This window comes from Amblyomma maculatum, chromosome 7 (genome assembly GCF_055883805.1).
Source record: "Amblyomma maculatum isolate TAMU_Amacu chromosome 7, ASM5588380v1, whole genome shotgun sequence".
Lineage (NCBI taxonomy): Eukaryota > Metazoa > Arthropoda > Arachnida > Ixodida > Ixodidae > Amblyomma > Amblyomma maculatum.
The window spans coordinates 78,143,492-78,168,821 of NC_139350.1; the positions used below are offsets into that span (position 1 = coordinate 78,143,492).

A 25,330-nucleotide genomic window follows, 5' to 3' on the forward strand; every position below is an offset into this window, starting at 1 on the left:
GCACACTTTCTTCGGACTTAGAGCAAGTCATGCATAGAGATCAAAAGCTAAGAAAAGGGGAACGTACCCCGGCAGGGCACTCATTCATCCGAGAGACCATGACTGTCGATTGCACGTGCGCGCGAGTTTCCCGAAAATCACCCAGCCTCACTTCGTGTCTGCCTCATCGAACCATGCCCCCCGAGAATGAGCAAGGACAAAAAGAAGACGAGTTCAAGGACCATAGGCCCCACCATGGAGAACACGCGCGGCGTTTACGTGGATGCCCTACTTTTCGACAGCTGTCAACGAGCAGCCACAAAATGACCAAAAACGCGTGTCACGAGTTAGCTCATAGAATAAGTGCCCAATATGATTGGCGCACAAGACGCTGTCATTAATCTTGCCATCATTCATGGTAACCTCTCTGGGCAGCCAATAACCGTACAGTGACTGACTCATAAGCGACCTGCTGCAAATATACATTGGCATATTCGCACTGAGTGCAATGAACAGGCGGCAGAATTGTAGCCCAGCGACCAAATACGTGTACCACCTGCACACTTTGCTAAAAGGGCATCCCAGGGGAACAACGGTAGTTACAAAAAATAACCATGCAAAATTTGATCACATCTCTCTTTTGGAGTTTTCGGCTTACGATATTCTGTGATATAAAAAATTAGAGGGACGCGTACATAATTCCGTGACTGCAGCGCACCAGCCGCACGGCGGCTGGTCGTAACTAGCCTTGTGCGCAATACAGAAACCTGCTCTGGGCACTTTCGGTACTTTCCGTACTGTCTCTATTTTATTCCAATTCACTTCTTTATGTGGAAGGGACTCAAGACATTATTCGGGTATTTTATCCGCAACGCAGTCACTTTTCTGCGAAATAAAAAAATGGTAGAGTTTTAACTACTTACACAGAGTAGAACGTGTGAAAGTTTTCGCGAACAAATGGAAATTTGTGGCTTGAAATGGGTATCCTCAATCATCTCTGTCACGTCAAATGAATTGCTATAAATTCCGATATTTCATTTCCGCCGCGTGTAATCTACGAACCTGTAATCACCACCTGGTCATAGCCAATCCCCCTTGTGGGTACGTGCCATTTTTATGAGGGGCAGAAACACAACAGGGCGAGTTTGATGCAGTCTTCACAACGATCTATCGACTGCGGCGATAGCTGTGCAGTTTATAAGGAAAATGAAAAATAAAGAAGCAAAGTGGTAAAATCTTTGAGGTTCCATAATCGCTGCGAACACACAATTCTTGGCTTCGAATCTGCTCCGGCTTCGACTAATTTGTTCAATGTTAGCTCTTATTACAAACGTTTCTTCATTTTGTGTTCTTTCTAGACTCAAGACGACGACCGAGTATGCGATCAATTGCCATATCATTGATATTTAATGTTACGTTATTCCGACCAGGTTACCTCCTAAGGTGGTAACCAAGGTAATAAGGAGTGGCCACCCACGGCCAGTCGCGAAGGATAGCGCGTTCTCTTTCCCAGAGCCTTCTCTATTCGCCGCGGAAGCAATCGTAGCCTTTCTCCTTGAGTTACGCTCTACCACGTCGCAAAAGGCACTACCAACTCACCGTTCGCTCCGTGCCGGCTGCAGAGGCGGCAGGTGGTCTTCGTCATCCACTGGTTTCTTAGTATGCGCAGCACAGAAATAAAAAACAACAACACAGTTGCTTCATATGCAAGTCGCCAGTGAACTCCACACGTGAATGAAGCCTTTATAACAAACTCTACCTGTTAGAACTGATAAAAAGATGAAACACTCTTCTTTAAACCTAGGACGAGCATATCATAAATGCTGCTGTCTCAAAATCCAGAAGATGGTGCATTGATTAATTAATTGCAATTGTGTATACCAGTCAGAAAAGTACTCTAAGCAAGCTTCTTAATGCAGGTTGGCACGATGACCTGTCTTTAGGGTTTAACGCCTGAAAGCAACTCGGGTTATCTATGAGGGGTGCCCTAGTGGAGGTCCTGAATATTTCAATCACCAGGCTTTCTTTAATGCGCACTGCATTGCGCAGTACACGGGATCCTTTACGATATCGCTGCCATCGAGACGCGGCCACCGCGGACAGGATAGAACCCGAGAACAATGAAACCCCGAACTTTCCTAGTTCTCGCCCGTACGTATCCCCCTTTAAAACTTATCTGATACGACTACTGCTACCAAATTCCAGTTTTTTTTTTTTGGGGGGGGGGGGGCACAAAGGAAGATCTTAACTATATTCTGTGATTTACATGCTACCAGGTGCTGTAAAAATTAGTCTGATTTTGTTCCACACACATGTTTTTTTGCCTTTTTTCGAGTTGCATAGCTCATTCGAAAATAGATCTTTCGAATAACATGAAGCCTCAGCAGGCCAGCGCAGATGTTAAGATGTCCGATTATTGTTCCAGAGTTCCCGGGTTCGAACCCGACCTTTGACGGCTGCGTTTAGATGGAGACGAAATGGAGAATCATCCGTGTGGTGTGCGATGTCAGTGCACGTTAATGATCGCAAGGTGGTCGAAATAACTCCGCTGCCCTCAATTATGGTTCGTTTTTCTCTCTTTCCACTTTACGGCAGGATACAGGTGTCCACAGAAACATTGTGCGTCTTTCCTTTCTTGTAAACCGATTATTGTTAATAGAATACCCTGAAGAAATGCCAATAATGATTATTCAAGGAACAAAGTTCCTATGAAAATGGCACGCTACTCCTGTTTAAAACTAAAAATGGAAAATAAGGGGCTCTGTCTTATTTCGCATGTGTTCTTTTAGAGGTTTTAAGTTCAATGAAATTGTTATGACAATTTGGCGTTGCTATCGGCTCGCCAACAGCTATCCAGCGAGATCGTGTGCTCCGGTCAGACTCTCGACAGAGGCGAGCTGCTTTGGAAACGCTATATAATATGTGACGATTGCGACAAGGCCAAAAGTACCACCCTTGCCCCCTCCACACACACCGTCCTGCCACATATTGTACTCATAGGTGAGAAATCGGGATAGCTTACATCATAATTACCAGTTGGTTCACAGGAAGGTAAAGGCGCAGTATCTGTCACATTTGTTCCACCGCGCCGTAAGGGAAGGGAAAAAGGTGGCAGTAAAAGTAAAAAGAGAGAAAGAGGAGCTGTAGTGGGGGGCTAATGAGTAATTTGAACCACCTGAGGATCTTTGCCGTGTGCTGGCATCACACAGTAATGGACACCTCCTCATTTCTCCTCCATCAAAACTAGCCTAAAAATATTCAGTATTTTGGGAGTATGGAATTCCACATATTTAAATTTCCTTTCAAGGGAAGCTGAGGCGGTTTTAAAATTGCATGCAATTCAGTGGTTGAAAACAAGGGGTATTGTTAATCAAGTGTGTTAATTTTTGTTTCAAATCTGTTGGTATGAAAAACAAAAATCACTTGTTAAAAACACTCCACGGTCACGCCCTCGTCGCTGCCGGGAGCGGCAGAGGCGGGCCATCGAAACTGGGGTACAGGCGGCTGTGACGTCAATTTGGGAATGCCGGCCGGTCGGGTTGGCCGGCCGCACGTTTTGCTTCGCTCCGTCCCGCTCCTTAGGGATCTACGGATCAGTGCAGCCTGCTGCTGGTGACATTTGGTTTCGCAAGTTCTATCATTCGGCGCTGAAGGTTCCGCGTGTTCAAAGATCCCATAGAGTCAACCAGCAGATACGCAGCTTTTGCGGAGTGGCGCTCCAAGCTGTTCGACGCCCTCCGACTAGTGAGCCTCTTTTGCTCAAAATAAATGTTGTTCAATCTTCGAAAATTGTTTTCTTGTGTCATTAGAAAACAAGCATTTCTGTGAGTGCGTGAAGCAACTGGTGGCTATCAGCCCGACTTTCCGTTGTGCGAACTTTGGTGGTCCAGGCGACATGGTGCGTTATCGTCTCCCAGAAAATAAGAAAGCTTCGGCGCTGTTGGCCTCTGTCATGAAAAGGAGAAAAATCTTGCCTTTGGAATCAGCTTGTTTTTCACTGATTATTTGCATGCCGATGACTATAATCGAATCTTGGCAGCGATAGTGGCCATTTGGAATTTCAAATAAATCAGCACTACTGAAGTCCGCGGCCGTTCTGTCCTTGCTCTCGCACCTAATTAGGTTAATACCACTGCGGCGCGGCTGGCTTCACCATCGTCACACTTAACCGAGAATACCAAACTAAAACGCGATTCGCGGCTCACTGTTGTTACAGAGCTCGCCGCCCTTCTCGGCTACGTCAACGATTACCATTTAGGCACAGCAAACGAAATAAATATGATCGGTAGAATGAAGCTGCATTTGCATTAGTCACGCAGTGTCTGGATGCCGTGCTGCTTGCGCGGCAACAGCGCGTTCAAGCATCCTCCAAACGCAGCACTGCCTCCGCATGCCGCCCCGACCGCGCATTCCGTGGATCCCTTGGGCTAGCGTCAAGAAAGCGTGCTCAAATATATTGCTGTCCTAAATAATGTATGTATGTATGTATGTATGTATGTATGTATGTATGTATGTATGTATGTATGTATGTATGTATGTATGTATGTATGTATGTATGTATGTATGTATGTATGTATGTATGTATGTATGTATGTATGTATGTATGTATGTATGTATGTATGTATGTATGTATGTATGTATGTATGTATGTATGTATGTATGTATGTATGTATGTATGTATGTATGTATGTATGTATGTATGTATGTATGTATGTATGTATGTATGTATGTATGTATGTATGTATGTATGTATGTATTGTGGGGCTCCGCAGCCCCTTTAGGTGTTTTAAACCGCGCGCGCGTCTTTCTATTTGTATTGTCTTTGCACGGGCAGCGCAGGTGCGCATGAGCAAGCAGTTAATCTTGGGGGGCGTGATGTTAGCGGCGACGGAAGAGGGTAGATAAGCGCGTCGGAAGCGAGGCGCGTGGCATATAACGCGATAGCGTTAAGGAGCTCGTGTCGCAGAAAAGCCGGTGTCGTCGGTGGCGTTGGCCGTGAGCGATAAATCCCGGCATGCACTTCATAAATAAAAAGCAACTTCCAAGATGGCCTGGGTGGGAATCGGAACCAGGGTCTCCGGAGTGTGAGACGGCGACGCTACCACTCAGCCACGAGTTCGATGCTTGAAAGCGGTACAAAAGCGCTTCTAGTGAATGCGGTGTTGCCTTAGAAACGTGCCGTAGAACGTTATACTGCGGTGTATATCGGTAATTATAAGCATGTTACTTACAGAAGTCGCAGTTACACGAGTAGCGAAGTACGTTTCCGCTACATTTCTTCTGCGCTCTGCGCACATGCAGAGCCATCTTGAGGCAAACACAGAAGAAGCCCTCCTCGCAATGTGCGGCGCTGCCCCGACACGTGGCGCGCCACTCGCCCCTGACGTTTCGTCGTGCACCCTCACGCGTTGTAGAATCAAGCGTCTTTCCTTTCTTTAGATTACTATCTTCGCTCACCCGCCTCTCCCCTTCGGGCCCCGCGGGTACCGGTGCGAGGATGCCCCAATACCCTTGAGTTTAATAAGTTTTCTCGCTCTCTCCCCTACCAACATACAGCGTGCGTCACTCGAACAGTGGTGTTTAGGCGACGCGGCTCCTCTTTCCGCTCACAGCGCGATTGCTAGGTGCAGCGTCTGATGCCGGATGCCTCTGACGTGATGGCTGCGCCGTAGCGCTTCTGCTGGGAAAGCGTCCCCTGCGATATGTGCCGAGCTGCTTGCATGATTGCTGCGCATGCTGCAGCATTGTTGTACAGTGCACTTAGAAGTGTTGAGTATGAAAACTATTTTGTGTGACTCAAGAGCATACCGAGCGAATGAGTGGGCGGTGCGAACGAGGTGCAATAATGCTATCGCGTTCCACCCTTGAAGGCGAAGCTAAAGCGTCCTCCAAATTTTTTTTGCCCCGGTTGAGAAGCCGGCGCGGGGCAACCGGCGAGCGTCATGGGCCAGCAGGATGTGCACGGACGACTGAAAGAAGATCGCCGACACGAAGATGGAAGCAGTGCCTGCAGGAACAGCCTAGGCGTATTCCTGTGAGTTGCTGTCCCGAGAGGAGCAATCTTTCTTGTGGCGCCGTTAGCGCTTTGGGGCCCCATTGCTCGTTTTATTCGCTCCGCATTGTGTTTTGTTTTGCCGCGGTAAGGCCCTGACACTATTCCCGTTCTCCGTTGGTGTTCTATTGTTGCGCGCATGAACAGCCTGTTCTCAGCGCAGTAAGCGCCTTATGTTTCTTTGTTTCGCTTTTTTTGTTTATCCGGAATAAACAGGTGTTTTTCAAGAGACTGGATTTGGCACATCGTCGGGCGAGACCATGGCTCGCGGACCCGTTTATTGAAGGCGGGGCCTTCATTTGGCGCTCAACGTGATTTTTGTTCGAGCTTTGGTTTGCCCCGCGAGTGTCGCAACTTTAATGAGAACATTCCATGTTTTCATGCGTAGATATGGGGGATAATCACGACTTACCTGGCGCAAGTGCCCAGTTGAAAGCTGAATTTCCACCTCCCACCCATGCGGGTTCTACGCATGAGCAATTAGGAGACCAGAAAAATGAACCGTCAGATTTTCAAAGCGGAATTATTGGCCTACTGTCCCAGCTACTTGCATCAAAGGCACAATTTAGAGAAGTGATGGGAAGCGAGCCAGTTTTGTTAACGCCCACTCCCTTGTATCGCGGTAACCACCTGCAGCTAAATTTGCCCGAGGTTTGAAGGATACGCCGAAAAGAAATCTGTTTGCGATTTTCTTCTTGAACTCGATGACTATCAGATGGCAATGGCAATTTCAGACAGTGCTCTTGTCACACTTGTGATTCCTGTAGCTTTAGTAGGTTCCGCAGCAACCTGGATAAGTAGACAGCGGCCATTCACAACAAAACAGGACTCTGTACAGCGTTTTCGGCAAGTTTTTGCCGCCTGACTACGTCATCCGCATCACGCATGAGCTTTGTGCCAGGACGCAAGGCGAACACGAGGGTTTGCTCGAGATTTGCGCAGTTTTCAAGAGCTGCGCGAGCGGGCAGATCCTGGAGCTCCGGAACCAGAGAAGGTGGCTCGTGCCATACATCGGTGCCATCCGAGGTACCAGCCATACCTCCGGCGCCGCCAGTTCATGGACTTCGAGCACATGGCCAGGGAGGCCTCCCGTATCGAGGTATCTTTTCTGGCGCAGCTCAACTACAAGCCACCTCCCCCAGCGGAGACCTGCCTCGAGCCGTCCTGTGCATGGCTCGGATCATTGGCAGCCCACAGCATTATGACCCCCAGCTGCTGCCTGGGGGCAGGCGACTACCACGAGGTCACAATCCCTGTTGCGCCTCCTCCTGAACCGAGCTGACTGCAGGGGATGGCAGGCCAGACCGGGCCTCCTGCGGTGACTGGCCGACTGCAGGGGGTGGCAGGCCGGACTGAGCCTCCTCCGGTGACTGGCCGACTGCAGGGGGTGGCAGGCCGGACTGAGCCTCCTCCACTGACTGACCGACCGCAGGGGGTGGCAGGCCGGACCAGGCCTCCTCCACTCACTGGCCGACTGCAGGGGGTGGCAGGCCGGACCTGGCCTCCTCCGCTCACTGGCCGACTGCAGGGGGTGGCAGGCCAGACCGGGCCTCCTCCGCTGACTGACCAACTGCAGGGGGTGGCAGGCCGGACCGGGCCTCCTTCGCTGACTGGCCGATTGGTGGCAGGCCGGACTGGGCCTCCTTCGCTGACTGGCCGACTGCAGGAGGTGGCAGGCCGGACCGGGCCTCCTCCGGTGAGTGGCCGAGCGCAAGGGGTGGCAGGCCGGACCGGGCCTCCTCCAGTGAGTGGCCGAGCGCAGGGGGTTGCAGGCCGGACCGGGCCTCCTCCGGTGAGTGGCCGAGCGCAAGGGGTGGCAGGCCGGACCGGGCCTCCTCCGGTGACTGGGCGACTGCAGGGGGTGGCAGGCCGGACCGGGCCTCGTCCGGTGAGTGGCTGAGCGCAAGGGGTGGCAGGCCGGACCGGGCCTCCTCCGCTGACTGGCCGACTGCAGGAAGTGGCAGGCCGGGCCGGGCCTCCTCCGGTGAGTGGCCGAGCGCAAGGGGTGGCAGGCCGGACCGGGCCTCCTCCAGTGAGTGGCCGAGCGAGGGGGTTGCAGGCCGGACCGGGCCTCCTCCGGTGAGTGGCCGAGCGCAAGGGGTGGCAGGCCGGACCGGGCCTCCTCCGGTGACTGGGCGACTGCAGGGGGTGGCAGGCCGGACCGGGCCTCGTCCGGTGAGTGGCCGAGCGCAAGGGGTGGCTGGCCGGACCGGGCCTCCTCCGGTGAGTGGCCAAGCGCAGGGGGTGGCAGGCCGGACCGGGCCTCCTCCGGTGAGTGGCCGAGCACAGGGGGCGGCAGGCCGGACCGGGCCTCCTCCGGTGAGTGGCCGAGCGCAAGGGGTAGCAGGCCGGACCGGGCCTCCTCCGGTGAGTGACCGAGCGCAAGGGGTGGCAGGCCGGACCGGGCCTCCTTCGGTGACTGGTCGAGTGCAAGGGGTCGCAGGCCGGACTGGGCCTGTCCCGGCTGCTGCCTGCTACAATGCGGGCGAAGGAGCGTGGCCAGCACAGAGCCTGGTGTTTTGGTCATCTCATCACCCGGCGGCCTGGGTATGGGGCTGCTGCAGACGTCAGCCTAAGTGACATAAGAAATGAGGAAAGAAGTCGTCTCTTCTGGCCCAGACAGCTCCGGCACCAGAGGTGATTGGCGGCCCCTTGGAGCGTGAGTCAAGGCCCAGGACATCAAGGACCAAATGGTAAGCGATTTGTCATCCACTTTCCGCCTCCAGGATGCCCGCCCTGATAATGCACCGTTGGTGGCTGTCAAAATAGCGGGGATGGAAGTGCCCGTTCTACTGGACACACGTTCCTCTGTTTCTGTTTCTGGCAATGAGGTCAAGCGAGCATGCGATGCAAGACATTTGCAGTTACGAGACGTGACCACAAAGCTGCGGATGGCATCGCCACAGATAGCCTCGGTAACCTCTGCGGCACATCTGACAGTTACCCTGAATGGTTGGAAAATAAGGCAGCGCTTTCTGCATCTTCGCAGACTCTCTTCTCCGGTAATGTTGGGCCGTAACTTCATCTCGAAGGCAGGAATCATTGCCGACTTACATTCAGGCAGCTACCGGTACAGCAATACTGCAGAACCACTCAAGTTCATTGCAAACATAACGGAACATCACACAAATCTTCTGGTTGCAGACTCCCCCTCAGCTGGAGTGGCAGAAAGTGGTATTTTCACTGTCCTGCAGTCTTTCATAGGGTCACAAACGGAAAGATTCAGAATCCAGGCGACACTCGAGCCCTTCACTACCATGTACATGGAGGCTCCTGGAAAAGCTAACGTGCTGACGCAGAGGATTGACACCGGCAGCTCCCGCCCGATCCGTTTCAACCCCAGACCGTTGAGAGTCCACAAGCGAGGACTCCTGGATGCCGCTGTTGATGAAATGGTGGCTACCGGTGCAGTAAGACCCTCAAAGAGCTCTTGGGCGTTTCCCGTTCTTGCGCCTAAGAAAGACGGCACAGCACGGTTATGTGTCGACTATCGGCGGCTGAACGCGGGAACAGTCAGAGATTCATACCCTTTTCCGTCAGTTGACTCTGCTATGTATACGCTTGGATCAGCAAAATTCTTCACTACTCTGGACTGTAGCAGGGGTTTTCTGCAGATACCGATTGCCCAGAGTGACATCGAAAAAACTGCATTCACTTGCCATCGGGGATTATTCGAGTTTGTTCGACTGCCTTTCGGCTTATGCAGTTCGCCTGCTACCTTTCAGCGCGTGATGGATATAGTGCTAGGAGACGCGAAATTTAACTATGCAATGGCATACATGGATGATGTCCTGGTGTTTTCAGAAAGCCTCGATGGAACATCTGATCCATTTAACCACTGTTTTGCAACGGATGCAGGCCGCAGGCATCATCATTAACCCACGCAAAGTGCAGTTGGTTTCACGCAGAATCAACCTGCTTGGTTTCATTGTTGAACAGGGCACAGTCCGGCCTGACGAGGAGAAACTGCAGGCCATATTGCAGCTGCCATCATTAACAAACGTCAAGAGCCTGCAGCGATTCTTGGGCATGGTAGGTTTCTACCGCCACTTTATTCCAAACTGTGTGGACCTGGCAAGACCCCTTCATCAGCTTCTCCGGAAAGGCGCCCGTTGATCCTGGACAGACACGGAGCAGGAATCGTTTCGGGCGCTGTCAACACCGCTCTACGACCGATCTTTTTTAAGCGATGGGAAATGTGCACATATGGTATGGCCACAATCCTGCGCTTGTTTGTTGTCTCCTTGTTCTCGTCACCTAGTTGGGCACCGATACGCTCGAGTCTTAACTTCTTGTTCAAACGTTCCGCAACAGAAACAAGCAAATGTGATGGTTTGCAAATTTGCTTGTTTCTGTTGCGGAGCTTTTAAACAAGAAGTTAAGACTCGACCGTGTCGGTGCCCAACTAGGTGACGAGAACAGGGAGACAACAAACAAGTGCAGGATTGCGACCATACCATGTGTGCACAACATTTCCCATCGCTTAAAAAAGATCGGTCGTAGAGCAGGCGTTAATGTTGTGCTTACTGCTCCTAATAAATTGAAAAGCTTCTGCCGACGTGTAAACGCTGATGGATCGCAAAGGCAGAGGGGGTGCGTAACAAACCACCAGAGTCGATTTGTGGAGTGCGCGGAAGGCGTTGTTTATTCCATATCCTTGAAGTGTGGGAAGGAATACGTAGGACAGACTGGAAGGAGCACAAATGACAGGCTGAAAGAACACAAAAACGTCGAACAAAAAAGCAGGCATTTGGGGATCCATGTAAGAGACTGCGCGTCGAAAACTTGCTCCGTGCAATTCAAACAATGTAAAGTGCTAGCAAAACATAATGAGCCGCTGGTTCGTGAGATAATTGAAGCCGCTGAGATAGCTAGACTGCAGGAACGATGTGTAAGCAAACCGTCCCTGCTGTTAACACAAAAAGAAATCGAACTGCTGAATGTACAATCTTCTCCATGAGTGTTCAGAGAGTGCACCAGGCTGTGTGCAAGAGAAGGTTATGCGGCACGTGTATTTATTTATATATTTTTATGTTCTGTTTTTTGTTTTTTATTATAACTGTGCTGAAATGTGCAAGTCAATTGTACGCGATCTGTGGCATTAGGGTATAAGAAGTTGAGGGCTTTCCAAAATAAACGTTGTTGAAAGTCAGCGCTCGTTATGTCGTCCTCTAATCTTGTGCTCTCGTCCTGTGTTCCGCGCTGTTACCTCAAGATGCATAACCAACATGCCCAAGCTGCTATTATAGCTGAAAAACATGCTCGTGGCTTTCACGGAACGTCACAAAGACTGGGATTTGCGAGTGCAGGAGATCGCTTTCGCCACAAGAATTACAGTAAACCAGTCGACTGGTTTAACGCCGGCAGCTATTCTTCTTAGCCTTGAGCTTCGATTTCCCATTGAACATGCCCTTACCCATGACTGATTTACAGGCTCCCAGTTATTCCAGGTTCACCCAGGATCTCTCCAGTCGTCTCGTTGGAACTCTAAAGGAGGCCAGGGAGAACTTGGACCGCGCCTGCCTGGAGCACTACGGCCAGTACAACAAGGGCAGGCGTCCTTTGCAGTTCGACGTTGGGGATAAAGTACTCCGCCGCTTGCACCCGCTAAGTGATGCCACAAAAGGACTTGCCACCTCTCTCGCTCCTGGATGGACTGATCCTTTTGTAGCAACAAAGCGTCTTTCGCGGCTCGCTTACATGCTTCGTCATGTGCAGGGTGGCCGGGAGACCCGACCAGTAAACGTCGCCGACCTGAGAAAGCACTACCAGCGGCCAGAAAGTACGTACCGGCACTCAGGTCTACCAGATGTGAACCACCTGGACCATTGTCTGATGAATGCCAACAATCCAGCGGATTCTTTCAAGCGGGCAGCTCGTCAGAACCAACATTGTTTTTGTACTCCTCCCAGTGCCCTTCTTTGTTTCATTCCTTGACATCTCGGGAAGTGTCCCGTCTTGAGAGGGGGGGAGTGTGGGGCTCCGCAGCCCCTTCAGGTGTTTTAAACCGCGCGCGCGTCTTTCTATTTGTATTGTGTTTGCACGGGCAGCGCGAGTGCGCATGAACAAGCAGATAAGCTTGGGGGGGGGGGGGCGTGGGGCGTGATGTTAGCGGCGACAGAAGAGCGTAGATAAGCGCGTCGGAAGCGAGGCGCGTGGCTTTTTTGCCCCGGCGGAGAAGCCGGTGCGGGGCAACCGGCGAGCGTCATGGGCTAGCAGGGTGTGCACGGACGACTGAAAGAAGATCGCCGACACAAAGATGGAAGCAGTACCTGCAGAAACAGCCTAGGCGTATTCCTGTGAGTTGCTGTCCCGCGAGGAGCAATCTTTCTTGTGTTGCCGTTAGCGCTTTGGCCCCATTGCTCGTTTTATTCGCTCCGCACTGTGTTTTGTTTCGCCGCGGTAAGGCCCTGACATTCTTCCCGCTTTCCGTTGGTGTTCGATTGTTGCGCGCATGAACAGCCTGTTCTCAACGCAGTAGGGCCTTATGTTTATTTGTTTCGCTTTTTTTTGTTTATCCGGAATAAACCGGTGTTTTTTAAGAGACTGGATTTGTCACTCGTCGGGCAAGACCACGGCTCGTGGACCCGTTTTTTGAAGGCGAGGCCTTCAGTATGTATGTATGTATGTATGTATGTATGTATGTATGTATGTATGTATGTATGTATGTATGTATGTATGTATGTATGTATGTATGTATGTATGTATGTATGTATGTATGTATGCATGTATGCATGTATGCATGTATGCATGTATGCATGTATGCATGTATGTATGCATGTATGCATGTATGCATGTATGCATGTATGCATGTATGCATGTATGCATGTATGCATGTATGCATGTATGCATGTATGCATGTATGCATGTATGCATGTATGCATGTATGCATGTATGCATGTATGCATGTATGCATGTATGCATGTATGCATGTATGCATGTATGCATGTATGCATGTATGCATGTATGCATGTATGCATGTATGCATGTATGTATGTATGCATGTATGTATGTATGTATGTATGTATGTATGTATGTATGCATGTATGTATGTATGCATGTATGTATGTATGTATGTATGTATGTATGTATGTATGTATGTATGCATGTATGTATTGTGGGGCCCTTGGCCCCTCTGTTTTGGAGCATATCAATGCAACAACGCAGCCGGCGGCACTCGGCCGGCGCCGACGCTACTGCGCATGTCAGGCAGCCTAGACTCTGACGCGTAACGTTGCACGTGACTCGCCGAGCGTCTAGATAAGCGACGAGCAAACAGCCGCTGGGGGCTTTTTTCCCGCTGCACGGCCCGGGCAGCGGCGTTCGCCGGGGGCTCTACGTGAGTGTGTGCGTTTTCGAAGCGTCGTGTTTTTGTCCGGCAGCGCAGGCGCTTTCTGGCCTCGCCACATGCAGCTTGGCTCTTGTGTTTCCACCTGGTTGTGTGGCGTGTTATCGATGCTCGCTTCATTGTACGGTGCTGTGCAGCAACTCGCAAGATTGTTTTCTTTCATCATGCGTTTCACCATGCCTTTCATCATAGAGTTTATTTTTGACTGCTCAAATTAAAGCGGTTTCTTTTGTTCACGTTGTTGCCGGTCGTTTGTCGCATGGGTGGCGGCTCACGAACCCCCCTGAGTGAGGGCTGAGGCCCACATTTGGCGCTCAATGGGATTTTTCTGAGCTTTCAGGGAGTTGTTACCCGCCACTTTGAGCACGCACCCGTGCCGCGAGGACCGCCATGCAAGAGAACCACCCCCGTCCGGAGCCAGCCCCAGTAACTTGCCGGATACAACTGCGTCAAGGAACGTAAGCTGTGGGCCAAACATTTCTCCTCGGACAGTTCCATTTCTAATGCTTCTACACTCAGGTAAACTTACTAATCGTAACGAGCCAACCAACCACACGACTGACAGAATGTCTGACAACGAGGAAAAAGGGGCGGCCGCGGCAGATATGACCGACGTTTTGAGCCCGATAACTATGCTGCTTGAGCGACAGGCACAAACTGAACCACCCACCTTCCGTTTGCAGCTCAGAGTGCCGACATATGAAGGGCACACGGACAAAAAAATCTGTAGCAGACTTCCTACAAGAAATGCTTGACTACCGTAACGCGGAAGCCCTACCAGACGACATTATTTTACAACGCGTTTTGCCAGTGGCCCTGAAAGGCTCCGCCGCACGCTGGCGGCGTCGACAGACGTTTCAAAACTGGACTCATTTCGAGCAGTTGCTAAGGGCAGAGTTTCTTCCCCCCGACAATGCCGTCCGCATTAAAGATGAATTGTACACTCGCACACAAGCAGAGGAGGAAAGCCTTTTGGAATATATACGCTCATTTCAGGAACTTTATGAGCGTGCCGACCCCTCTGCACCAGAAACAGAGAGGGTCACAAGAGCGATACGCAAAGCCCACCCACGCTTTCAGGCCTATTTGCGGGGGCGTAGCTTTTAGTCACTGGAAGATCTCGCAAAAGCGGCTTCTGATATCCAGGCCGCCATATTAGCCGAATTGACCTATCGGCCTCCGCCCCTTCAGAAACCGCCCTGGAGCCCTCATGCGCGTGGCCTGGTGCGCTCACTGCAAATGGGGCACCTCGTTTGCCTCCGCCCCTGCCTCGCTCGGTGGACCTGTTCAGCTACCAAGCTCTTGGATCACCGGGACCCTTCCCACCCCGAGGCCGGAACCCGGGAGCACCCCCACGGCGTACCCAGGGCCGTCGCCGGTCTGCGGATCCAAGCACGCGGCAAGGTATGGATGACACAAACACTGACTTTCCGGTCTGTTTCCAGTGTGGTGGTCGAGGCCACTACAGAAGCCAGTGCCCAAGTCCCCGCGGCTCTCGTAAGCAGGGAAACGACGACGGCCAGCGGTGGTAAGCAGTTATGACCACTTGCCGGCCCGCAACCTACCGGTCCCGGGCGCCTCCTTCCAGCCGCCCAGCCTCCTTGCAGCCTGCCATGAAGTGCCGGTAGGCGTGCCGTGTACACAACCTGCAGCACCTGCCGACTGCCCCGCGGTGTCAGATGCAAGTCGTCGTTCGCCCCCTCCTGCGGACGGAGTTGTGGGTGCAAGTCGTCGTTCGCCCCCTCCTGCTGACGGAGTTGTGGGTGCGAGTCGTCGTTCGCCTCCTCCTGCTGACGGAGTTGTGGGTGCAAGTCGTCGTTCGCCCCCTCCTGCTGACGGAGTTGTGGGTGCAAGTCATCGTTCGCCCCCTCCTGCTGACGGAGTTGTGGGTGCAAGTCGTCGTTCGCCCCTCCTGCTGACGGAGTTGTGGGTGCAAGTCGTCGTTCGCCCCCTCCTGCTGACGGAGTTCGGGGGGCCAGAACCACACCACGATGCAGGATATTTTGTTCGTCGCACCATCCTGCTGCCACAAAATACAACCGTGAACGACCGCCGGTGAAGCAGAGACGAGAACCGCTCACCCGGCCCAGATCAACGTGGGAGCCTCCGGCATTACCCAAAAAGCTTCAGGAACAAACGGTGAGCGCTGTTCCGTCAACATCTCGTTGTAATGAGACCCACCTTGACAATATGCCGCTGGTTGTGGTGAATGTGGCCGGAATAGAAGTGCCTGCGCTTTTAGACACAGGCTCTACAGTTTCAGTTTTCGGCGATAGAGTTGAAAACGCCTGCGATGCGAAACACCTATGGTTACGGAGTGTAAGCACCAACCTGCGTATGGCGTCTACTCACGTAGCATCTGCCACCTCGGCAGCCCGTTTAACAGTCACTATCAATGGGCGAAAGATTAGACAGCGCTTCCTACACCTTCCCGGCCTTTCCTGTCCAGTGATATTGGGCCGTAACTTCATAGCCAAGGCGGGAATCGTGATAGACCTTCGAAACCAAACTTACCAGTACGGCATGAATACTGCGGCATTTAAGTTCACCGCACAACCTGGTGCTTTGCATTCACAGTTACTGGCCACAAACAGCCATTCGGACACCGTCACTGGAAGTGGTATTCTCACGGTTTTGAAGTCTTTCAGGGGATCACCAGCCGAAAGGTGCAGAATCGAGAGGACACGGAGGCCCTTCGCAGCAATGTTCATGGAGGCCCCTGGGAAGGTCAACGTTCTGACTCACAGGATCGACACCAGCAGTGCTCGTCCGATCCGGTTCAACCCAAGACCCTTGAGCGTCCACAAGCGAGCACTGTTGGATGGTGCCCTCAACGAAATGCTGGCCACTGGTGCGGTGAGACCCTCAAAAAGTCCTTGGGCATTCCCTGTTGTTCTCGCGCCTAAGAAAGACGGCACAGCACGGTTGTGCGTCGATTATCGGCGGCTGAACGCTGCAACAGTTCGAGACTCTTACCCCTTTCCATCTGTCGAATCGGTCATGTATTCACTTGGATCAGCAAAGTTTTTTACTACTCTTGACTGTAGCAGAGGTTTTCTGCAGATCCCGATTGACCGTAATGACATTGAAAACACTGCCTTTACTTGCCATCGAGGACTGTTCGAGTTTGTATGGCTACCCTTCGGTTTGTGTAATTCACCTGCCACTTTTCATCGAGTAATGGATATTGTGCTCGGAGAGGCTAAGTTTAACTACGCTATGGCCTACATGGATGATGTAGTAGTGTTCTCGGAGAGTCTAGAAGAACACCTCAATCATCTAACCAACGTTCTTCAGCGAATGCAGAATTCAGGTATCACCATTAATCCCAGCAAGGTCCAGTTGGTGGCAAATAGAATCAACCTCCTTGGTTTCGTAGTGGAGCAAGGCACAGTCCGCCCAGACGAAGAAAAACTCCAGGCCATACTGAAGTTCCCACCGCCGACAGACGTCAAGAGCCTCCAGTGCTTTTTGGGCATGGTAGGATTCTACCGGCACTTCATTCCGAACTGCGCCGACCTAGCACGACCCCTCCATCAGCTACTTCGGAAAGGCGCCCGTTGGTCCTGGACGGACACTGAGGAGGGATCATTTCGAGCGTCGTCCGCAACGACCGCGGATACGGCACGTCTACGGCTTCCAGACCTCAACCTGCCATTCACGGTGCAAACGGACGCAAGTGAGTACAGCATAGGTGCGGTATTGCTTCAGGAGCATCAAGGGAAGCTTTGCCCTTTGGCATTTGCGAGTCATACCCTTACTGGGCCAGAGCGCAACTATAGCGTGACAGAGAAGGAGTGTCTAGCGATAGTTTTCGCACTAAAGAAATTTGACATGTACTTGGATGGAGCCGAGTTCACCATTCAAACAGATCACCAGGCATTGACATGGCTCTCAAAGTTGCAAAACCCAGCTGGCCGCCTGGCCCGCTGGGCTCTCGCCCTCCAAAATTACCATTACAGGGTGGAATACCGCAAGGGAACCTTCAGTAAGGTAGCAGACGCCCTGTCCAGAGCTCCACTTCCCGGAGAAGGGGGGCCAACACCTGCAGTCCTGGCTGTAGCAGCGCCCGCAGACGCCTGGGGAACGTTAGTCTCTAGGCAACAGCTCCTGAACGCCCAGAACACTGATGGCCAGTGCATCCAGATACGCCAGTGTCTGAACAGGCCCAGCAAAGTACCAGCCGGCAACTACGACAGCTACCTGGAAGCAGCTGACGGCCTACTCTTGCAGTATATATCTACTGCTGATGCGGACGGCGGTGAGTCCCCCTTTCGGGTCATTGTCCCTAGGAGCCTTCGCAAAGCCTTCCTCGAGTACTACCATGACACATGCCTCGCGGGTCATAGCGATGGTAGGAAAACGTATGACAAGTTGTGTCGTATCGTGACATGGCCTCAGATGAGAAAGGACGTCCTCAAGTATGTTCGCGCTTGTCACACTTGCCAGATCGCGAAGCCGAGGGGAGGGAAACCACCGGGCTTCATGCAACCCGTAGCGAGTCGATACCCATGGGAAATCGTGGCCTGTGACGTAATGGGTCCCTACCCCCGATCGGTGAGAGGGAATCGCTATTTGTTAGTGCTCACTGATCACTTCTCAAAATGGGTAGAACTATACGCACTGCGAAAGCTCGACTCTAAGCTAATTTGGGATAAGCTGCTAGAAACGTTCACCCGTTTTGGCTTCCCAGCGCAGCTTATAACTCACAACGCAAGTTATTTCACGAGCAGGACATTTACTGACTCTTGTAAAGCTCTCGGAGTACAGCACAAAAAAACGACACCCTGCCACCCTCAAGCGAACATTACAGAGCGGGTCAACAGAAACTTGAAGACAATGCTGATGGCTTTCACAGAACGCCACAAAGACTGGGACGCTCGAATCCAGGAGATGGCCTTCGCCACAAGAACCACGGTGAACCGATCCACAGGTTTTACGCCAGCAGCTATTCTTCTTGGTCGCGAACTCCGGTTTCCTATCGAGCACGACGTTACTAGCAGCTCTGAATTACCACCATCCAATTACTCCAGGTTCACCCAGGATCTATCGAGCCGCCTTGCCGGGACCCTGAAGGAGGCCAGAGAAAACCTGGACATCGCCCGCCTGGAGCAATGCAGTCAGTACAACAAGGGAAGGCGACACGGGGAATTCACTGCTGGCGACAAGGTCCTCCACCGCACACACCCACTCAGCGATGCTGCAAAGGGGTTTGCAGCCTCCCTCGTGCCGCTATGGGAGGGCCCTTTCTCAATAATAAAACGCGTCAGCAGTCTAGCCAACCTTCTCCGAAACATACATGGTGGTCGGACAATTGGCCCCGTTAACATCAATGATCTAAGACCTTACTACGAGCGTCTAAACCACTAGTAACGGTGTCTTGGACTTTACAACACTTTCATCGTTGTCGCTGCACTCCAAATTGGAACGTCCATACGCAGACCGATCCTTGTTGTCCCCATCCTTTTCCGTTGCTCTACAGGATGCCACGTGATCACCGCAACGAAAGGAGCCTTCCCAGCTATGATGGCAGCTCCGCGGCCTACCGCAGCCGCAGTCATCGCAGGACGGTCCAGACTCCGTACAGTCGACCCGCCTATCTTGCTCCCCCACGGCGTCGGCAAGCAAGGGACGAGGTTCCCGGGCGCTGGCGGCACGTGGCAACTTGGTGCCACATCGGCAACGGCACGGTGGCGTGCTTTGCATCAGCCTCCGCCTGGGAGACGCAGGTACGGCCGGAGAGAGGCAGTCTACCGGCACCACCGCCATTCACCGGCCATACCGTGGAGGAGCATCGCCGTAGAGACCCCATCCGGCCCTTCCCCGAGGAAGCCAACATAGGCTGGTGCTCACTATGCAATACATGCATAATCTTTCAAGAGGCGCACTCCCTCAGCGCGCTACACCAGGAGCAGGAGCGGCTGCACGACACATTGCGCCAGGCTCTGCAGCCGGGTGCTCCAAATGACGCCAGGCTATAGTGCTCTAGAATATTGGGCAGTGTGACGACCGGCGCCGGAGAGCGGGCCGCTTTTGCGATGACAAGAACCGACTCCCGCGAGAGGGCGCGACGTGCAACAGGGGTGCCACGTTCGCCGCTCGGCGCGTAGAGGCCGCGGGATAGAAAGGGTACAGAGGAGGGGTGCGGTTCTCTTTGAAGCGATTTTCAGACGTTACGCAATTAGTGTGATAATTAATAAAGAGGCGACTTATTCCAGGTGCTTAAACTGATCTCTGCCGTTCTTTTACGTCTATCTGGAGACATTGTGCACGCTTGGGTAGTCCTTCGGAGCAGCGCGCTATGTTTGAATGGCTATCTGAAACTCTCAACATTTCTTCCTGCGGACAGTTACAAATCGTCCAGATGAGCAATTTGTACTTAATTTTTGCAACGAAGCGTGGTGTTTTGCATTCGTTTTTCCTGTAAGGGAATAAAGGCTACTGCCCAGGAGCGCTATTAACACGCGGAGAAAAACAGTGTACATGCGAATCAAAGCTTGTGCTTCGTAAGGCCTCCTTAGGAACACTTATTTTTTACAAACCTTATTTACGAACACCTGCTTACATTTTTCAGCTTGCGCTTATTAATACATAACAACGTTCATCTTAAATCGTCAGTAATCTGTAATATATCTCTTTAATCGGTGTTCTTTATGTGCCCTAATCACCGCTTATATAAATTACAAAAGTGTGCGAGCAAAACACATTTATTCACTACCGTACTAATTTAAAGCACTGTGGTATTTACCGGCAAAAAAAAAATAAACAAGGTATACGCGACTCAAGCATTTATCCTTTGTTCGTGATTAACATATACGTATATCACGGACATTTGCTTGCGTGCCACTAACCAAAGGGGGAACCAGCTGTTTAGATGAAAAAAAAAACAAAAAATCAAGTACAGCTACGGCATTACTTCAAATAAAATGTCAAAAATGAAACCTGTCACATACGTAATACGTTCATAGTGGGCACTTGCGTGCGGACGCTTTACTGGCATCAAATGGTACAGAGCAAACAAACAAAAATAAAAGCACTGATAATTACGCGTCGAATTGGCAGGTATGATGCAGTTCTTGGCGCGCACCGAGAGAAAGCGGAAAAATGCGAAAAAGATGACGAACACCTAATACGCAAGCAATTAAAATAATGCCGAAATCAAATGCGGACATAATACGTGTTTATTCTTTGAGTGTGTGGTATGAAATATGAGTAATCGACTGGATATACTTGCAACTACTGCTTACGGGACTATATATAATCGGGCTACTTGCCGCGAGCGCTCTTTGCAGTACTAACCAGGCTAAAATTGTTAACAATGTTGATATTACACGTGAAATACTTCCAAGAGAATTTAATTATTTTCCCTTTGGGAACTCTTGTCGTGATTCGCTTACTTCGCAAAGAGCGAAGCCGCAAAAACACTATAAATTTCATTGCTTCAAGTGGGAGCTTTTCTGGTCTCCAAGTAGGTAAACTTTTTGAACCTTCACATTTTACAGGAAGTTTGCAAAATCTGAAGTGCAAAGCAGTCGAAAAGGACCGTGCATAGAGCCAAATTTTTGAGTAAATTGCGACCTAGCTTCGAACCTATAGCGCTATTTTGTTCGTGGTGAGAACTGTGCCGGCCTCACAACCTCTCTTTCGCAGAAGAATGATCTAGCGGAAGCGAATAAGCGTATACCCTATAGCCTCTGCGTCCTCTATTTTCCGTCCTTATTTCTTTTTCAAAGCTATTCATTTTTTTTTTATCTTGTATGTAGATAAACAGGACTAGAGCGATCTTCTGGAGGCAATGACTTGCATATTACCGGTGGCTTGCGTACCCTAGAATGGAAACATTTTCTTGAACAATTAGGTCATCTCTACCTCCATGCGGGGTGGTCTACATTTAATTTATTCCAACTGAATGCCGACTTCTCTTGTGGCTTCAGTGACGTACCGTAGTCGGCATAGTTGGCGTGGGAAACAACGGAATATACCATTTTGGAATGTTTTGATATGGGGTTACTGTGACCAGTTATAATCAGCGCTCGAACGCACGTGTTGTATGTTTCACTTCTTCATACATCCTGCCTCCAAATTGCCCTCTTTTCAAAACGACTACATTTCTGGACGTGAATTAGGTGCTTTAGGAATGCTAAAGCAAGCTGTACGGCGAGTGAAGCGTGCTGTGCGAGTCGTACGCCGGCCCTCTCCAAGCTGTTTTCTTCGGAGCCAACTCCTGTCATATTACTTCCCCGAGGTGTTGCCGACGGCCAAAATGGAAAATAAATTAGGGGATTGCTAACAGTACTGAGCACCGTTAACCGGCATATTTGTAAAATCTTGTCGCGAACAGCTCGAGACGACGCACAAGCAAACAAAAACGTACAGTCCGCGTGGTATCCGCCCCGCCGCACAGCGCGCATAGCGGGCGCTCGGACGGCTGACACACCAGTTGCTGGTGGCGCTCTCTGCGCTGCGGCGCCTCCGTCATCGCAAAAGCGGCCCCTCGCTCCCATGCATTTCGCGGCGCGGTCGACACACTGCCCAATCTTCTAGAGCACTATAGCTATACGCAACTTTCACAGACGGTGCCGCCGCCGCGCGGTGAACGCTCGAAACGATAAACCGATGATCAAATCGCTGGCAGACGTGGCGTTCGTGCAGCAAGGGCTCGTCGCGTGGTGCAATTCCCGCGTTCTTCGTCCCATGTGTACGCCTGCATGCTTTGAATTCTTGCCGACAGCAGTGCGCCAAAATGGGCAAACTTAAATACAAAAGCAATAGGATGTGCTCGGTGCCCCAGTGCACGAATCGCACTGTGAGGGGCGACGTAAGCCTCCACGCGTTTCCTTCGGACGTGCGCATGAAGAAAACGTGGGCAGCGAAGCTTCGGATTGGAAAAACCGTCACGCAAGCCATGACAGTCTGCAGCCAACATTTCGCGCCGGAAGATTTCTTCTGGGGCACCATAGGTAAGCATGCATTTTGCAACGTTTGCGGCCTTCCTAAACGGAGACCGTACCTGAGTAACAATGTACGAACGTTAATAGCGTGTTTGCTGCAGCGTATCACTTGCATGCGTTTGAAGATTTGTTTAAATGTACTTTTTATTTTTGCTTCGTTTTTAAAATTTGCCAGCAAATATGAACGCTAAGCAGGCGCTGTGTATGCAGAAGACAGACAGGTTGTTTCACTGAAATAGAATTGGATACGGACAACTGCGTTTTTAATTGGCTGCATTTCTGCTGAGCTTTAAATTATACATCGCGGTTTTTGTACTTGAGCATGTCTTAAAAAAAAAAAGACTTGCGAAACGGCCCAGACATTCTGCTCCTAGGGAGCGTTATCCTAGCATGCTTTTGCCTCTCGATATTCATGCCAACAAAAGTGTGCATGGTCTGCTAGCGTAATTAGAGTGCGCGCGTTTAGCCATTTCTTTATCTCTGATAACCAGACACATGGACTCCCTCCAAAAGGCGTCTCAAGAAGACTGCCATCCCTTCGAGACGCCTGCCCGTACGGACTCATGACCGCGACAATGAAGGGGCAAAACAGGCATCGCATGAACGAGCACTACGAGCCTCTGGGAGAGCTGCAGCAAAAAGTGAGTGCTTCTACAAGGAGATGCCCCTTGCATTGTGTGCCAACCTATGCCTGAAATGTATACCTTTTGCTTCAATCTAAAATGCCTCATTCTTTACTTACCAGGTGCGTTTGTTTAGCTAGATAAAAAACGGTGAGTTCCCTTTTGTTACAAGTTGTTGCTCAACTGAATGAATTTGCAGGCCTTGGCACCAAACCATCGAGTGGAAGTGGCTCTTGCTGCATGCCAGTGTCATCAGTGGCAACATCCCAGGATTGCACAGACACCAGTGCAGCATGTGTAAGTATAAGTTGTCTTGTTACTGACTGTTAGTGAAGGTGATAGCTAACTGGTTGATGAACTGTGTGAGCAGCTTAACAAATCAAGCTGCAAACAACCTGCATAAGCGAGACATAGATGTAGGTTAGAATTAGATTAGGCAGACTTTCATGTACTGCCAGATGTTTGTGCCATATTAAGTTACTTGCATCTGGTGTGGACTATTATTACTGTAGTGTAAACTTTCAGGGAAATTTGGTTCTGTGCAGCATGCATGAAACAAGCATTTACGATTAGCTTCCCTTTTCATGCAGGATGCATCAGAGGCTACAAACAGTGTTCAAGCAGGAACAGCGGATCTCTTAGCTGTGCAGCATACAGCTGAGAGTCTCGTCTGCCTGGATGCAAGACGTACTGAACTTGCAGGGCTGGAAAATGTGGCTGTTCAAGCACTGCTGCAGCTCAACCAAAACTCTACTGGGCTACGTTCCACAGGTGTCCAAGTAGACACCAGTTCTGTTCCAATGAAAAAAGGTTTTCTTGATCTCTTTTTGACAGACAGTGCTGTAAGGGCGTTTACAGGTGTAGAAAGCTTTCACCTTCTACTCACCATATCTGAACAAGTTGCTAAAGAAGACACTATGCAAACTGAGAAAAGTGTGCTGGAGAGAGTTATACTCGTTTTGGTGCGGCTGAAGACTTTCCTGTCTTTTAAATGCCTTGCAGTTTTGTTAGGTACTTCGGAGGCCACTGTGCATAGGTATTTCTACGGGACGTTGCACACCATGGCTGCTGTGCTTGAGGCGGCCATTCCATGGCCAAGCAAGGAAGAAATTAGTGAGAATGAGCCGCATTGTTTTGCTGCTTATAAAGATGTAAGAATAGTGCTAGACTGCACAGAGGTGGAAATAGAAAAATCACATTGTGCCTCGTGCCGAATCCTTACATACTCTCATTACAAAGGCAAAAACACATTGAAAGTAATGATAGGTGTGTCTCCAGGTGGCCTAATCTCCTTTGTAGGCGACGCTTTTGGGGGACGTGCCTCTGTAAAGCCTGTGTCGAAGACTCCGATATTCTTGGAAAACTAGAGCCATTTAAAGATGACATAATGGTAGATAAAGGATTCAATATTGAGGACAAATGTTCTGCATTGGGCATTGGCGTCATTCAGCCACCTTTTCTCCGTAACCAGGCTCAGTTTTCTGCAGAAGATGCTGCCAAGACAGTGCAGATAGCAAGGGCGAGAGTTCATGTTGAGCGTGCCATACAGCGCTTAAAGCTTTTTAGAGTATTGAAAGGTTCCATGCCTTGGGAGATGCTGGCTGTTGCTGATGAAGCAATGACTGTAATTACTGGTATTGTTAATATGTCTGCACCAATACTGGCAGAAAAGAGATTCCAGACTGCGTAATCCTTGATTTTTTAGAGACATCACTGTGAATCTTAACTTCAAATCACTACAAAGTGTTGATATCCTAATACATACACATTTGCTACACGTGTGTAAGTCCATTTTTACATGAAGCTTATACAGTCCGTTCAGTCGAAAAGCCACCGCCATAGCCAGACGTGGGGAGCAGTCAACCCAATACAGTCTCTAGGCTTAGCAGTACACCCAACATACTTGCTAGCAACATACTAGCATTTCTTGAATCTAACCCAGCATTGTAGTGTGTTTGAACTTGCTGCTTGTAATGTGTGGTATATTCCTATTGCTAACTACATGTTTTACTGCACTGTAGCTCCATGCCCATCATGTATAATATTGTGTCAGTTTGATAATGTGTTTGCTTTTTTTCATCTTTTCATTTAATTGCATTGTTGTACCATATGGATCCTTATGCATTTATGTAAGCATATTATTTTGTTTGAAAATTATTATCCACTCACCCCCATATCAAATGTGTAATGGGGAAGGTCCTTAGGGTACTTAAATATTCCTAGTTATGTCTGTTTTAATGCAAGGTATGCAATTAAGAAGAGAACAGAAAAAGGAATATGGCTTTCTTTGAAACATGTGGTCTATACAGTGGCGTCGCTAGGGTCATCCGCACCCCATGTGAAGGCATAGCCCCCCCCCCCCCCCGCTCATCTTCGC

General features: G+C 50.5%; 2 pseudogenes; both read left to right on the plus strand.

Moving 5' to 3' along the window:
- The first annotated feature begins 7,103 nt into the window (after positions 1–7,103).
- On the plus strand, positions 7,104–15,045 carry LOC146183697 (uncharacterized; annotated as a pseudogene).
- Positions 15,046–23,624: 8,579 nt separating this feature from the next.
- On the plus strand, positions 23,625–25,053 carry LOC146183698 (uncharacterized; annotated as a pseudogene).
- The last annotated feature ends 277 nt before the right edge of the window (positions 25,054–25,330 follow it).